General features: G+C 46.0%; 1 long non-coding RNA gene across 1 annotated transcript in view; it reads right to left on the bottom strand.

Annotated features, from left to right (window-relative positions):
* Positions 1 to 4,020: 4,020 nt before the first annotated feature.
* The window catches only part of LOC129380491 (uncharacterized), a 72,063-nt gene continuing 58,019 nt past the window's right edge, over positions 4,021 to 18,064 (bottom strand). The window contains exons 2-3 of the long non-coding RNA XR_008608560.2: positions 9,007 to 9,023; positions 4,021 to 4,409 (exon numbers count right to left, since the gene is read on the bottom strand). This is a non-coding gene — a long non-coding RNA (uncharacterized lncRNA). The remainder of the gene's footprint in view (positions 4,410 to 9,006; positions 9,024 to 18,064) is intronic.

Raw genomic sequence — 18,064 nt, 5'->3', positions numbered from 1 at the left:
GCGCGGTGCCGTCGTTCACGCCCACGCGCAACGCAGAAGCACTTTCGCCTCCGTCGCGATTCCGTGTAGCATCGCAGAAACCTCGAAGCTGGCTGCCTATCAGTTGGTGATGTCACCTTGACTCGAAGCCTATGCGAAGATTCTCAGCGCGCGAGCAACCGCCAGAACCTGCATTTTTGTTTCCCCGCCCCCCCATTTTTTTTCGTCATTTTTTTTTCAGGTAAGCGAAGGAAGAAAAAAAAAATCCAGCAACGTGCCGCGTTAAGTTGCAAGACGGCCACCTCGTTGGCACCGGCGCGCGGCGACGCACCTGTGCGGGCAACCTCGCCAACCAGCCGAAGAAGGACAGCCTGCTGTCGGCCTTTTTACGTCCTTTTCGTTTTTTATTCTCCTCCCAAGGTGCATGGCAAGCGTGCCAGCACGGCCGCCACGCATTCGAGTCATGTATGTACTACAACGGTGCTCGCGTCACGCAGCGCCTGGAGGAAGGAAGTGGCTAATCCAGTGACGAGATATCAACGATACGGCACGACTTCGAGCCTCGCTGCCTCAAGGGCGATGCTCGGCAACTTCCGCTTTCGTTTGCCCCCATCGACAAGATCTTCGGGGGAAACGACGCTGCTCTCGTGAATGAAGCTCCTTCGACATTTATTTTATTTTCTTACCGCTATAGCCCAGTAACCCGCACGCACGCGGGTGCCGGTTCGTGATAGCGGGAGAACGCAAAAACGTAAAGGGACGCGATAAATGAAAACGAACGTCACCAAACGCTGCACAAGTCCGGCAGGCGCGAAGGGCTGCTGTTTTAAGGCTGCACGGAGAAAGCGCGATATCTGTGTCCCTGTGATACTTAGACAGATACAGCTCGGCTCTTGGCATCAGGTCAAGAAAAAAGAAATACGCACACACACACACACACACACACACGTACAAAATACGACCGCCACAAAGTCACACAACCACACAATCTACAAATAAACATACGCTTACGCACACACGCACACAATCGAATAACATTCGGCCGCCATCATATCTTATTGTATATCAACTGCAACCTTAAAACGAAATGAATATACGGAGTATCAAGGATACGAGGCGTGTACGGAACAAAAATGCACAGGCTGCTTTCGCTTTCATCGGCTTCACAGGAAATATGTACAGGCGGAGCCAAAACTGGACGATGTCCGGTGCTGCGGTCCCACTGAATTTTCGAGTGTCCTAATGGACAATCAGAAGCACTTATTCTTGCTCGCATGCGATAGCAGGAATGCTATGGCCACTATGACTACTAGTTCCGACAATAGTCGACACAATAGTCGAGACTATAATTTTGTAGGTTGGAAACGGCGCTCCGCTTACTGGTTCGAGCATTTGCACATATTTGCTCTTCCTCCTAACATTCTGGATTTGAATTAAGACAAAATTCCTCGAATGAAGATATATTCTTGAATAAAGACATAATAAATTCGCGGGACGCTATATCGAATTCTACACGTGCAGGGCAGTGCGCAGGTATTCCTGAATGGGCACTACAACAGGACAACACCTGGACATAGTAAAACAGCACGGATTTCTTGGTGTTACAATAGACAGCCTTCTCATCATGAAGCCCTTGAAGAACAAGTTAGATCAATAATAAAAGTGATGCAGGAAAATGAACACAGAATAAAGGTAAAGCCCGTTTGTGCACGTTTGTTCTCTTTAAGTATATATATTGTAGCGGTGCCTTCATTGCACTCTGAAGTGGTGGCTTATGAGGTCACGTGATGTGCTGTGACAGTGTGCGGTGATCGTGACTGGCTGTGACTGACTGTCCTTTCTCTCTTTACTTTCTCCTTATACTTCTACTTCTTCTGAACAGCTGGACAGAACCAATGCAATTTTGTTTGCCGTCGCATTGAGATAATAAGATTTTTTTTTGCATTCCGCCTAATTAGATAATCAACATCAATTAGCTAATTATCTTACCAATTATTGTATTTAGAGAAAAGTGTCAATGAGAAAATTCTTGAGCAACATGAAAAATTCCCGATACAGCTTTCTGTTGCTAAATACGCGCTACATAAAAGTGTTTTTCCGAGCGTGAAACAAGCCCGCGAATACAAGCAAAATGGCCGCGCGACTGTCTGCTCGAGGTAATGCCTGCAGTATACACTTCAACCCATTTTTTTTTTTTTATTCTTCCGTAAATTTCCTTCTCATGATCAGGATCCCCTGTGTGTAATTAAGCTATAAAAACGTACTCCTGGACAGACTCTAAAGGCTGACTGGCGATCACGAATTGCTGTTCCCTTGCCAGGCTATTTTGAACATTACCTTTGTAGTCTGCATATTAAGCTCCAACCATACTCTTAACCTTTCTTGGTTAAGGTCCTCAATCATTTGTTGCAAATCATCCACAGTGTTGCTGAACAGGACAATGTCATCTGCAAACCGAAGGTTGTTGAGATACTCGCCGTTGATTCTTGCGCCCAAGCCTTCCCAGTCTAATAGCTTGAATACTTCTAAGCATGCAGTGAATAGCATTGCAGAGATGGAGAGATCGTGTCTTGTTGTCAGGCTCTTTTTTTGATAGATAATTGAAGGTAACTGAAGCCGGTGAACTCGCTGAAGTCTGCCTATTATTATTATTATTATTATTATTATTATTATTATTATTATTATTATTATTATTATTATTATTATTATTATTATTATTATTATTATTATTATCATTATCATTATTTAGTTATTTCTTTTTTTACTCTACTGTCCAGAAATTTAATGCTTCAAAAGAGGAGGGGCACCAGTGAAACTTGCACGTCTCTGTTCATGATAGAACTCGAACGTTCGGCGAGGTAGTGGATGGCATTCTGGAAGTAATGTTCAAATTTTCTCATCAAAGACATTTTGAAGGTTCACTTTAAGCAAGAAATGTTTAGCTCACATTGTCGGCGACCTTCAAGTCACTTTGAGCCTAAAGACAGAACTGTTGTCCGAGCACTCAAACGACAACATCCGGGCAAGTTGCGAGAGGTCGGATGTGCAACCTTCGTCCAAGATGCAAATTTCATGTGCAAATTCATCCAAGACGAATTTGGTTATCAACATTTATCTCTTAGCTGACTCCGAAGTGTGCGTAAAGGGACCATAGAACAAGTTGGGTATTGTTAATATTTATTAGTAATATTGTTATACTAACAAGTTTATTAATATTTTTCATGTGTTGCAAACATCGTACGAATATAACCTGGTCTCTCTTCAGAGCACGCGCTAAGCTAATAACGAAAGTGGATGGTGTTGCTCAAACGATTCTTATAACAGTGTGACGGAAGACTACACAGTGGAAACATAGCTGATGTAAAAGATGCCACCTTTGAATCAGCGAAACCACAAGTTTAATCGTATGACATTACACGTAAATCCCACTACGAGGTATGACTTCGGGGCATGATACTATTGGCTACGTTACACGGCGTCTCCCTCGTCCCTAACGGCCGGGAAGACGTCACGGTATAAAACGGCAATAATTTCTGCATTAACCACATTAAATATCCTACACTCCTAGTTGAGCAGTCATAATTATGTGGAAATAATTTATCTTCTTTTTTTCCTTTCTCCATAAATATTCGTGTCACGCATGGAGTGTATTACAAAGGTACAAACTTCCTGCTCTATATTAAACGACGAGCACGCCCAGAACGCAACTAAAAAGCATGTTTAGTGCACAATGCGACCCATTTAATCCATATATACACAGTGTCCTATATGTGGACACTTCTTTGACGACCAATTACTCTTACTTTTATAGGTGAAAACTTGCGCCATCTGCAGTAAAATCAGCACATTCTTGCCTCTTTGCGTACACGCCTGCGGAAAGCGCACGCATGCTGTTTGTGAAATACGCCATGGAGCGGAAGAAAAGTAAGCGAAAACGCTATTAAGATGCTACTACAATCGCAGTGCTTTTTCGGCAGGTTCATAAGATGTCAGACGTTCGTGTCAGTTATGTTGTGAAATTTGAAAGACGTCTTAGGTTAGAAGGGTTCGAATTCGGCCGTTCGATATATATTTAGGGCGCTGGGCAAATAGCGTGCAATGATACATTATGAGCACCCAGGATATGATTTTTGTACTTTTGGTATGGAAAGACCATAACAGCTTTATTTCCTTGAATAAGTGCTTACTTCATTCGTTTATTCTTTGTGTCAAAGGAAGGAAACTTTATGTGCAGTGAGCATCTACCGGGAAGGCTGAATGATGTCATGGACAGCAGTGACGGCGGCGCCGACGTGTCGTCCACAGTAGCTATATTGTCACTGGGAAATATCGCAGCAGCTGTAATAGACGAAGAGAGTAGAGGCAAAAGCGACACAGACATGGTTCACTTTCTTAGAAGGCTTCTTCGCGCCCAGGTTCTTGACTTTGACCTAAAGACGTCGAACGAAGAGCATGAACACGATGATGAACCACCAAAGAAAATTAAAAAAAAACAAAAAAACATAATGTCACATTGATAAACCGTGACCTCAAGCGAAATGTGTCTCCAACAGAATGGCCAATAATCTTCAGAACAAAAGCTTCCTTAGTCTGACGGAAGCCCTTGAAATCGTTTTTTTTATAGAGAGGTCATTGTCCTGCTTGTACAGGAAATGAATCGTTTACTATTTGCTACCACAAACATATATGGTTGCAAATAATCGGCCACACCTTTGCCGTCGACAATGCGCTCTCAGAATTCCAAGCGAACACTTCGTGTACACCATTTATTGAAATATGAAACACAAGCGACACTTCTTGCATTTTCCTCACGTTGTTGCCACCGGGGATATCGCACACTTTGCTCAATTCTACTGTTGCTGCAGCTGATTTTACAGATAACCTTTATTTTGTCAGATTTCAAGGTCTGTTTTTAACCTGAGGGGCTTAGTGAAACATAGCTGCTGTTATTTGGGAACTTATACTGCGCTAGGGACGAGACACCGGAGCAGAATAAGACAGGACGAACGCAGTCCTGTCTTTTTTCTTTTTTTTGTTATTGAAATAAACATAAGAGAAAGAGATGCAGTCACCCTATAATGGTGGCGGCTACTCCTTTCCTCATAGCAGAAACAACAACAATCATCATCATCAGCAGCAGCAGCAGCATCATCATCAGCCTGGTTACGCCCACTGCAGGGCAAAGGCCTCTCCCATACTTCTCCAACTACCCCGGTCGTGTACTAATTGTGGCCATGTTGTCCCTGCAAATGTCTTAATGTCATCCGCCCACCTAACTTTCTGCCGCCCCTGCTACGCTTCCCTTCCCTTGGAATCCAGTCCGTAACCCTTAATGACCATCGGTTATCTTCCCTCCTCATTACATGTCCGGCCTATGCCCACTTCTTTTTCTTGATTTCAACTAAGATGTCATTTACCCGCGTTTGTTCCCTCACCCAATCTGCTCTTTTCTTATCCCTTAACGTTACACCCATCATTCTTCTTTCCATAGCTCGTTGCGTCGTCCTCAATTTCAGCAGAACCCTTCTCGTAAGCTTCCAGGTTTCTGCCCCATACGTGAGTACTGGTAAGACATAGCTGTTATACACTTTTCTCTTGAGTGATAGTGGCAACCTGCTGTTCATGATTTGAGAATGCCTGCCAAACGCATCCCAGCCCATTCTTATTCTTCTGGTTATTTCCGTCTCATGATCCGGATCTGTAGTGACTACCTTCCCTAAGTAGATGTATTCCCTTACCACTTCCAGTGCCTCGCTACCTATCGTAAACTGCTGTTCTCTTCCGAGAATGTTAAACATTACTTTAGTTTTCTGCAGATTAATTTTCAGAGCCACCCTTCTGCTTTGCCTCTCCAGGTCAGTGAGCATGCATTGCAATTGGTCTCCTGAGTTACTAAGCAAGGCAATATCATCAGTGAATCGCAAGTTGCTAAGGTATTCTCCATCAACTTTTATCCCATATTCTTCCCACTCCAGGTCTCTGAATACCTCCTGTAAACACGCTGTGAATAGCATTGGACAGATCGTATCTCCCTGCCTGACGCCTTTCTTTATTGGGATTTTGTTGCTTTCTTTATGGAGGACTACGGTGGCTGTGGAGCCGCTATAGATATCTTTCAGTATTTTTACATATGGCTCCATCTACACCCTGATTCCGTAATACCTCCATGACTGCTGAGGTTTCGACTGAATCAAACGCTTTTTCGTAATCAATTATACATATATAAAAAATATGTAGTAGGAAAATGAAAAGAAACGACGTCACACGGCCAGAAATCCACAGCACACAGTCCTATACATCCACGAACATATAAATATAAAAGGCAAGGGCAAGTCGCACCACAATGAATTTGTAAACAAAGTCACAAACCCAGTCACACAAGCGGTCGCGATGTATATTTCGGCGAGCATGTAAACAGATGAAGAATTACACAGAGTTAAAATAACACACGCACAGAATATGACAGTCAAGAGTGAGTTTCAGCATAGAACACATAAGGGTATAACACGCAATATACAGGCGCTAATAATTACAAATGATGAAAGCAAGTTGTAGTTACATTGTTTGTCTATTCAGTGCGTTAGCTAGTACTTGTTAAGGATGCCTGTATTTTCGTAAAAACGTTCGAGTGCATTGAATGCTTTTCGCTGTGTTATTTTCGATGGCCATGGGCCCAGCAATTTTGCGATTGAGAAAGGTCGGTGACGATCAACTGAGTATACTTCTTCTACTTCGGTGTGTCGTCCCTGGCGCAGTTTAAGTTCCCAAATAATGTCTTACCAACTAGCCTCCCGACACACTCTCCTATAGCTGCTGTTTTTTTTTTTTTTTAATCTCGTTCTTGCTTTGGTACAAAGTACTACTTATCAAGATTGGTGTTACCAAATATTGAAACTTAAGGACCAAGAGGAGTGCCGTAAGGTTCACTTCACTGGGCATTTTCAGCCTGCCCGTCATCTGCTGTTTTTTATATTTACCAATAGGGATCTTCTCATAGTTATTGTTGAAATTAATGGGGGTGTTACATCACTGAACTATGGTGACTCCCCTATAACGATGCCTACATACCTGTACTTGGCCCTCGCGCTTTGACGTCCAACAATTCTGGTGTAGCAGTTCGTTTGAGAGAGAGAGAGAGAGAGAGAGAGAGAGAGAGAGAGAGAGAGAGAGAGAGAGAGAGATGCGAAAGGCAGGGAGGTTAACCGGAAGATAGATATCCGGTTTGCGACCCTGTACTGGGGAAGGGGTAAGGGGAGAGAGAAAGATATACAAAGAAAATGGCTTGAAAGCAGCGTATGGGGGAGATCGGCTCCCGCTTTCCCCGGCATACGGGACCAACCCTGCAGGGATCCTGGCCAGACAGTGCAGTGGCAGATAGGCAGCTATTACACCACCGGCATCCCTCCGTTCGCGAAAAACTCACAACGACCCTGTAATATTCAGCGCTTCTTGAAAGTGACGCATTAAGGGGCGTTCAGGCGCTCCTTTACGTCATTTCAAGTGCTTCAACCCTTCGAAATTTCTCGTCGATTCTGTTGCGTTGCGAAAGAAAGCCTCCATTTTACGCACGCTCTCCTTGCTCGAGGAAGATTTAGAGCATGTTCCCAAACGCGTCGTCCGAAACGACGACAAATGTAAGGCGTGGCGTGGTTGCGAATCACTGGCCCTGAATTGTGGACGGTGGACGTATTGCACCATGCTCGCCAATGTGCCTTTCAGAGCGCTTGCAACGGCGAGAGGATAGGGAAAGTATCGTATACAAAGAAACTGTGGCTCTTACAAAAGCTGATTCGAGTCTTCTTAGAAAAAAGAACGGTAATCTGGCTACTGCACGAATTCGCAAATATTATGTGCCGCAGTGTCTACAATACAAGCACACATCGTCGTTATCATTGGAGCCACCAATGCCGGTTCTACAAGTATTACTTCGCGATGATTTTTTCAGCGCACGTGCTGCCGCATTTTCTCCTTTGCCTTCCAGAAATGTTCAGGTTTACGATATGTGCAGGAAGTATCCACGAATACTTTTTTTTAAAGCCGTTGCCTCTAAACAGTGAAATCAATAAAGCACAGCGTAGCAGTTTAGGGAGAAATAGAAACAGAAAGAGTAAATATGAAGATAGCAAGTTTGGGAAGTTAACCGGGAAAGCGTTCGGTTGGCTACCTTGGTACAGTACGATACTCTAGTACGAGTCTTAAGCCCTCTAATGCATCTTTATTTGTGAAGTTCATAACAAAATCACGAACGTGTACTGAAATTTAGTCGCAACAGTGGATGGCCTGACTGGATGGCCCGACCTGACATTTATTTTCTTCAGTTGCGTTGGTTCTGGCTTCTTTCTTCTGGTTCTAACACAAAATGTCAATCAAGTCGGGGTATAAAGACCCAAAGCAGACTACTCTAGCCTATTCGACATGCGACCCGTGTTTTAAAATGCAGTACAATAATCTCTTTTATAGCCATCTAACTTTGTGCTGCTATATTCACATAACGAAATCACCGCAAGAACGCGGAAGAAAATTATGTCTTCGCCACATAGCGAGGGTGCTTTAGGTTAAGCCAAAACAAAAGGGGCTTGACGGTGTAAGGCGAGTGGTATTCAGATAGCGGATCCTGTCCCCATATCGGTAGCCATGACGTAACCTATTGCTATATATTGAAGAAAAATTAATTTAAAAATAGAATCCTGCGATGTTTCTCATAAAACTACAGTAACTATTGTCATCTTTCTTAAGTAAAGTTTTGTTCTTTTATTTTCATTATCTTAAAAAAATCACGAAGTACACTCAGTAAACCACAAGTACAGAAAAATTATGCTGTAATTCTGCAACTACTGAAACAATATGAGCATATAAAGTGCTATATAAACGAATGGAAGATTTCAGAGTCTTGGATGCATCACACTCAGATGCTCATGGCGCTCTTTGGCCATAAAACACTACGCGAATAAACACCACACATCATCATCACACTAACATGCTCACTTGAAACACCCATTGTAAATGATGTTTAAGAGATTCGCTTACCTTCACAGATGTTCCAGCTGAAATTACAAAAGATCACTTAAAGGAAGCGAATACGCGCTGTTCATTGCAACCTTGCTTGTCATTCGAGAGTGACGGAAACACTGATGGCTGCACGTGGCGCCGCCTACTGCTTGTCACACGAAAGAAATACAGAAAAATACCACACGTAGTATTTGCCATTATGAACATACATAATATTTGTGTTACATGAGCTAAGTAGTTACGATAGACTTCCAAATACAAATATTGCAATGTGCTGTCGAGTTTTGGCGGTTCTGTTAGTGCGACAGGAGGGAGCATAATGCAGCGTCTTTTTACATATTCATGCATGAAGAGAAAGAAGAAAAAAAAACACCCTGGACTATCAATTCTTGCTGTTTGCATATTTTCAGCGCACTGCAAGTAAACGTCTTTGCCAGCATCGTATGAGTGAAAAGGAAGTATTTATGAAGCGTCCACGAGACTACACGCGCTCAGGTATGACTGCAGGAGGATTTGCATTTGGGGGATAATTATGTCGTGAAGAATTTTCTTATCCTTCCCTTCCCGTTTTCGTTACTGCATTACACGAGAAAACCCCAGCATGTAATGATGATGTGCTCTAATGTGCCTGACAGGTCGTAGCCACCTCCCCCCCTCCCCTCCACTCGCATTACAGTAAACTAATCGCACCTGCACACGATCACTGGCACAAAATTCATGGGAAAATCTCGTTAATTAACACTGGCACACATCTGTAGCTCCTCATGAGTAAGCTAACGCCAGTCAAGAAGAAGATAATTTCTAGCAGAAACTACTGACTTGAACAAGAACCTGTGTCGTCGTTGCATATAAATGCTCCAGGTGTCAGCGCAAAAGTGGCTTAATCGTGGTCGCTTCCTTGTCCACGTGCAGCTCATCGTCGCCCTCTCATGGATGCAGCCACTGGATCATTTTTGACATCATACGATTCCACGCAATCGCCGAAAAGATTCTGTTGCGGCTACCACAGCGCCATGGAAAAGTAAACAAGCACCACGACGAACTATTGAGCTTTTATTTTTCAGTGGCAGCAATGCTGTACATTCAGTGCAGGCGGTGAAACGCGCTGCCTAGAATAAAACGCCAAGCTTGCGTTGTGCAAGCGCGAGAAACCAAAATAATACGGAGTGGCCGTAAAAGTCGAATGACCTGTCGCGATAGAACGGTGCCAAGGAAACCAACCCGTCATTTTTCTGCGACTGTTCAATGAATGTTTCCTCACGATCCTTTGCCTGGTTACTCCTACACTAGCGTTACTGAGTTAGCATTCTTGTACCATTATGGTAATACGGTGTTCCCAGCGTGAGCGGCATTTGCTAGAGGTTTCCAAGTTCAGCTTCTGGTAACGTAACTCATTCAGCGACGGAGACTTTTCGTCGTTGTACCCAGCTATAGCATAACTCCGGCAGGATCCCTTGAAGAGCTGACTGTGTAAGCAACGAAACGACCAGGCACATTCCATCCCTTGTGACTGCCCCCGCTTTAGTACACAAAAGCGTATTCCGCAGCTCAGAGAAACTGAAAAACCACTCACTATCGAAAAAAAGATAATTTTTGGGCACTGGCCCCGACAGACGACAGAAGCAGACCACTTTAAAGGCTTTCTTTAAAAAGCGAGGCAGGTTGCACTCGCTCTCGTGAGGCTCTATGCGTGTGCACGCACCGCCCGCTCTCCCCCCTTTTTGTTGTTTCCTGATGTTTCAAGCATAAAATGCTTTTAGCTCCCGTTGTCGGCGACCTTCAAGAGACCTTTAGCCAAAATCCTGAGCCGTTATCCGGGCACTCAAGACGCGGATGGAACGAGAACATCTGGGCATCGTTGCGAGAACAAAACGAGATCATCTAGGCAACCAGTCAAAACGTAAGAAAATGCGGCCTTTGGTTCCCACCCCTTTGTACAGGACTGCATTACATACGCTAGTTACTGCCAAAACAAGCTACAAAATTTTTTTTTGCTTCCGAGTTCTTCCTAATGTTTGTTCACAATATCAGTCAAGCTGCAGCTTCTTGTACACTGAAGTTTTACTTGACATTTCCAATGGCGATGTTCAAAAGGCAGATGCAGGGTACTATACACTTGAATGTCATCTTTTGGCGCTGAGACAGCGTTGCCTGTGCTCTTTTCAACGCCGGTGGTCCGTGAGTTCTGCAGCGCGTCGGGCGCGCCGCGGATGGCTGTTTGACAGAGACGAGACTTGCAATGAGGTTCCGTCTGTGACAGGAAACTATTGCGTCCATATGGACCAGTGCACGGTATGGCGTAGTGCAGTGTCGTGCGGTGTGGTGTGCCGTTGTGAACATGCACTACACCCATTTTAAGATTGTGGCTAGTATCATCTCCAACCAATCTGCTCTGCCGGCAGCCATTTCATGCTTACATCTACTCTCGATTGCGGTATAGCCAGCATTTTTTCGTCACTTTATCACTGTCCGTCAGAACAGAACAAACCGGTGTTCTGTTCCACCAAAGTTCCCTGTCCTTTATTCGTAGTCTATTTCTGTTCGTCAAGATCGCATCAAGGATCAGGTCAGCTGTTATCGCGTCAGAGATTCGACCCCAGGACCAGAACTATTTGCGACAGTTTTACAACAGGTAACCCTAGTTTGCCCTATAGTGCTTAAATTTCACTACATTTATTAAACGAGAAGGAAGGGGATTAACCGAGGGGCCCGGTTTTTTTTTATTAGTCATAACATAAGAAGCCAACAAACACTGACACCAAGGAGAACATAGGGGAAATTACTTGTGCTTAATAAATGAAATCAAGAAACGATAAATTAATGGAAATGAAAGTGGATGAAAAAACAACTTGTCGTAGGTGGGGACCAAACCCACAACCTTCGCATTTCGCGTGCGATGCTCTGCCAATTGAGCTACCGCGGCGCCGTTTCCCCATCCACTTTCTTGGGTATTTATGTTTCCTAGTATAATCCTGGCAGTGATAGCCAGCGCCACCACTCACAGACCTGGGCGGCGGACGTGGAACGTCCTTTCGCCACGATGCAGGCATTCTCGTGACGCCTGCGACAGAAAGGACGTTCCGCGTCCGCCGCCAAGGTCTGTGAGTGGTAGCGCTGGCTAACACTCCCAGGGTTCTACTAGGAAACATAAATACCCAAGAAAGTGGATGGGGAAACGGCGCCGCGGTAGCTCAATTGGCAGAGCATCGCACGCGAAATGCGAAGGTTGTGGGTTTGGTCCCCACCTACGACAAGTTGTTTTTTCATCCACTTTCATTTCCATTAATTTATCGTTTCTTGATTTCATTTATTAAGCACAAGTAATTTCCCCTATGTTGTCCTTGGTGTCAGACTTTGTTGGCTTCTTATGATATGACACATTTATTTGCCACATATGTCCTATTTCTTCCAACCCATTGTGTAGATTCGCTCTAATCATGCGCTCTTCACTTCTTAACAGTTACAAGCATTAAATGTATCTAATCACTGGCCCTTGCTACGCTGTCATGTGCGCGTGTGACTTTGGATGCCTTCGCTTGTTGAAAAAAAACGAACAGCTGTTGCAGAAGATGTGCTGCGTACTTGTATTCTAATGTTGTAATTTGTGCGCAGCAGGAACGAGATACAGAGAGATCGTCCTCAAGTGTCACGCAGTCGCGCCGTGTGGTATTTACCGAGATTAAAGTCAGACGCCCTTTGTATGGCGAAGGCGTCGAGCAAAATGTCGAAAATGTTGAACAATGTCATAACCGTGTGCGTAGTCTATTTCATACTCCTGGTTCGGTGGAATGCTGCTTCAGTTTATATTTAAACCTCTACCACGAATTTCAGAAAGATTTACTTGTAGGTAATGACCAAGCTACAGACAAGCTCTCGACACACAGCGCTTGTGTTGTCTCTTCTTGTCCGTGTACATTTGTTGCGCTGCTACGTGACGAAAGAAAAACCCTCGCTTAGTCTTGCCGGTATCGCCTACTACAGTTTTCGGTGGTAATACAATAATACGGAGCACTGAAAGCCTCGGTCGAGCCTAAAATCGCAACCCCCGTCTTAACGAGACAGCCCATTATAAAGCAAAGCAGGAATTCCATACCACCGGTCAAGTGCAGAACTGGCCTCTTTGGGACCGACGTTCAGACGATTAAGATACCAACTCGTAGGCGCTGCCATGCTCACTGCAGAGCGTCTGATAGTAGCAAAGAGCATGCCACATGTTAACAGGCGAAGACAAAGCAAGAAACCGGTGATGATAGGAAACAAGGGAAAAGGAAACATACAATAAAATATGGTGATTACAGGGTTAACGAGACAAAGTAAACGCCTTCATCAGAAAATCCTACAAAATTGCCTTGGACCTGTCCCCCTCCACGTCCACAGCGAAACTACTCAAAATGAGAGTCCACAACACGTGGGAAGAGCTCGTGGAAGCGCACAACGTCAACCAACTGGAGAGACTAAAGCTGACAAAGACTGGAAGAGCCCTGCTCCAAGATCTGGGCTACCAAGTCGAGGATGAAAGGCACCTACCTCAGCGTATCCCACACGAGATCAGAAACAGGCTACATATAAATACCATTCCCAGAAACATGCATCCCGAGTACAAGGAAAGGAGACAGGCGAGAATATAGGCGCTCAAGCACATTACTCGAACGCACCAGCAGCAAAGAAGAAAATGTGAGATATACTGACGCAGCTGCGTACAAAACAAACGACCGATTTGCAATCAGCGTGGTCGACGAGAAGGGCGACCAACTTATAGCCACATCCATACGTGCCAAGGACGCGAGCACAGCGGAAGAGCTGGGCATAGCCCTGGCCATCGCAACGTGCAAGAAGACCCTGGTTACCGTGGTGACGGACTCGCAAGAAGCATGCAGAAGGTATATGAACAGAAGGATCGGAAAAGCAGCACTTCAGGTCTTGAACAACACTGAGATAGAAGCATCATAAATCCTCTGAACGCCGGGACACGAGTCTCTCGCGGGGAACCAGGCAGCGCACGCCGCGGCTCGAGAACATGCACGCCGCGGCTCGAGAACATGCACGCCGAGCCATCTCCGACACGCAGAGCACACGGACCAACGACTGTGACGAAGATGATGAACGTATATCCAAGAAGTACTCGGATATCCTGGCGCACTACAGGAAGCAGAGGCGTCGCTACCCGCCCGCGCATAAGACGATGAGTAGGGAACAAGCGGTAACCTGTAGAAGACTCCAGGCTGGAACCTACCCACACGGAACACTGCTGCACGCCATGTATCCGGGCACCTACGGGCGAGACTGTAAGTTCTGCCCGCTGGACACGCCCAACACCTTGCGCCATATGGTGCTGGGGTGCAGGAATAATCGAGAAGCACCACCATCATCATCGCCACCAGGCGATAACATGCAGAAAGAGGCGGATTCAGAGGAAGAATTGGAAGACCAGTGGGAGGCTCTGCTGGTGACGCAAGACCCTGACAGCCAGCTGCGGTTGGTGAACAGGGCTCGGGCAGCGGCAGCGAGCCATGGCTACCTGGACTGAGGAGGCCACCCACCTTTGGGCTCAAGAAGCCTGGTCTAACAATAAAGTTTATTTCTCTCTCTACAGTGGTTCTGTGCATATGGAGATGATACAGACGATTCTAAAAGAAAGGAGAAGAGGACACTTTCGCGCGTATCTCTACGTGTTAGGCACTCATTTTTCATCTCATGAGTACGATTTGGGTCTTGTGACAAAAGAAAGCTTGTGCTATACTGCATGTCCGAAGTTCTCCCTTAGGGCAGTCGAGCGGAGTTATAGTGGAGAAATTTTAGTTGCTGAAGTACGCGCATTCTATCCCAACCCTCACAATACGCCTAACTTACCTGCTCAGTCAAACAGTTTCACCTTTGCTCGGAGACATTCGTACATAAATTACAAAAAAAAAAAAAAAACGCTACAGGAGCATTTCGCGCAGTGAGGGCGACCCTCTCTTCAACTCGTCACTTCCACGAGCGCAAATGGGCGAGAATGGGCTACACAGGAGCTTCAGAGAAGCGCTGTCAAAGCCCTACGCATTTGTATTTTTCTGTATCACAGGGCACACGCCGGGCGCTGCGGGAGAGCCGGCCTTGCGCCGCCTTCAAGCGGCAAAGGGGGGAGGAGGCCACGCGGTTTGCCGAGCGCGGGCGGCAGATGCACTCGTATGAACCGCGAGATGAAAACACTTTCGAGGCCGGCCGAAGCGCCGAGTCAAGGTTGCCCCACACACCTCTTCTCCCTCCCGGTCTGAGTCTCGTGACGTCACTGGCTCGCCTAGCGCCACAGAAGAAATGCTAAAAGTGTGATTCCAAGAAGAGGAAAACAAACGGAAAGACGAACTCCCCGTTCTTGCCTCCTACCAGAGCGCTGCTCCCTGGTAGAGCCATGGAAAAAAGAAAGAAGAATGGCGGCGGCTCTTCTACAGAACTGCCCCGTTTCGTTTCCAGCAGTGAAGTCGATTTCAACACGGCCGAGGAGCTGGGCAGATGGACTGGCTGCATGCCCTATTTCACGCCGCCGCTCGCGCACGTGATGGTTGCACATCGCAGCATGACTCTGGCGTAGGAAACCTCGATGCGCGCGCTCTGCGGGGGCGCGCGCAACGAGGCAGCCTAGACCCTGGCGCCTTACTGTGCGCCATCTTCAGGTGTGGTGGGGCACTATAAGTCACTACAATCAGAGCTTTAAAAGCAGCAAATGTACATGGCAGGCGCGTACACGCGCGAAGCAGAAATGAGTTGGGAAAGGCAGGGAGGTCAACCGGAAGAGAAACTTCTGGCTTACTACCCTACACTGGGGGAAGCGTAACAAAGGAAAAAAAGACGGAAATAATTGCGGGGACATACATTTGCGCGTACGCGCGCTCACATTACTGACCTACGTGCACTCTCTCGCGATGCGGCGTAATGTGGCCATCCACGTGCCCCGCCAGCGCCATGAAATGCGTTGTCATGCAGGCAGTGTGTGGGAATTTCTGAAATGCCAGATATTGCCATGCAGGATTGTTCAATTTTGCAGTTCCCGGAAAGCGATACGCGAATCTAAAGCAGTAGACTGTCTCAAAAATGGATTGGAAAATTTAGGCTAGAATAACTGCAGTCATTAAATACATTTGTGAGTAATGATAACGTAAAATGCAGACGGCCTAATTAAAAAAAAAAAGAGAGAACAAGAAACGACGGTTTTATGTGCCAAATGAGTATGAGGCGCGCCGTAGTGGGAGACTCCGGGTTAATTTTGACCATCTGTGGTTCTTTAACGTGCTCCCAAGGCACGGTACATGGGTGTTTTTTGCATTACGCCCCCGTAGAAATCTGGCCGCCGCGGCTGCGATTTGATCCCGCGCTTTCGGGCTTAGCAGCGCAACGTCGAATCCACTAGGACACCACGGGAGTCAGCCTGTAATTTGAGCGGGTGCGGTCTATAGACTGGTATGCTGGCGTTGTCAGTTATCTGTGGCGTACTAATATAGGCTTGTCACTCACTAACTGATGTGACTTTGATGTTTCAAGTTAAGTGAAGTGGCTTTGAATCGTCGTGCCTGTAATGCACGCCAGAGAGCGCGAGTTTACAAGTCCAACAAAAGCAGCGACATCTTCATACGCCTAAGGATCGAATGCTCTTAAAGGTGGGCATAGACGCAAAGAGGTATGAACAAGGTATACTGCGGAGGCACACTACTACTATGTTTTACTCTTTAGAATTTGCCCTGTAGAGAGCTAAACTCACCCCGCCAGTTCTTAAACTCTCTTCATCGTCTCTTTAGTTTCTATGCTCTGCTGTGGTCATAGTTTGAATACCAGTTTCGCGTTCTATTTGAGCTTCGCTGCTATTGTACCAGAAACGCCTTTTCGCGACCAGCAGCTGCGCCAGTGCCCCGCTAAGCTGACGGAGATACCGACACCACGAAGTGTCCGTTCAAAATGTACAGAGCCGACGTCACCCCTTTTGAACAACTCAGGGTAGCTGAAGCTTCCCCGCCGACAATGTCGGTGCGACGACCGGAGCTCTCAGTTTACGGCTCGCGCACGGCACGAGCCGCCAGAGATAAAAACAGAAAAGAAAAAGGCACACGCGTAGAGAGGATCTCCGCCGCCACCGCCGTCAAGGTCGCTTAACGGACGGCACTAGGGCGAAAACAACGACGATAGGCGGCGTCCTTTTGCGCCACAGGCCCGGATGGGCATTTGCGTAACCGAGTCCAGGGGGGCGAGCCTCGAGTTGATCAGCCTCTCTGCGTGCGAACAGCTGCAATACTGCTTCGATCTTGAGCAATGTGGAGAAAGCACGCCGAAGCATTAACCCCCCGCCCCCTTTTCTTTTTTTACCTTCTTTGTCTCCTCTTCTATGTCTCTGCGCAATTCCACTGACGGGTACGCTACGTAGTTGCGCCAGCCAGACGTTTCTCAACAAATTACGCTTAGTTAGCTTGGCATAAACTGTATCCGACGGTAATCAACTATGAGGGCGATCGACCTCTTCAGAAAAGCTTTACTAACTCGAGCGCCCATATAGTATAGCATGAAGGCAACGAACAGGTAGCCCCGGAGAAAAGTAACTTAATCAGAGTGTGAAGCAATGTGAACAAGGGACAATCTGGGACATTTGGCGAGAGATGTCATGAAACGTCCGACAAACAAGCGATTTCATGTCGTGAGGAAATTTCTATATAGACAGCGTAGAAACCCGCGCTGATAGCTGTAGAAGGAAGCGGAGGATGTAACTGAAGTGGGAGCGAGGGGGGGGGGGGGGGTCTTTACGACACTCGTGACAAACTGATAACCAAGAATGTTCACTTGGTGGGCCATATAAGCCCGCAATGACCTTAAAATACAATATTCAAGAAATTAACTTTCTTCATTGCGGCGCCACGTTGTGTAACCGCCATTCCTTAGCACATTGATTGATTGATTGATTGATTGATTGATTGATTGATTGATTGATTGATTGATTGATTGATTGATTGATTGATTGATTGATTGATTGATTGATTGATTGATTGATTGATTGATTGATTGAAGTTCTCATCTATACAAAAATTATGTTAGAGACACACGCAGTCCGTTGAGT

This window comes from Dermacentor andersoni, chromosome 1 (assembly GCF_023375885.2).
Source record: "Dermacentor andersoni chromosome 1, qqDerAnde1_hic_scaffold, whole genome shotgun sequence".
Taxonomy (NCBI): Eukaryota; Metazoa; Arthropoda; class Arachnida; order Ixodida; family Ixodidae; genus Dermacentor; species Dermacentor andersoni.
Note: the sequence above shows the minus strand (reverse complement) of the source record. Positions and strands in the feature narration are given on the sequence as shown.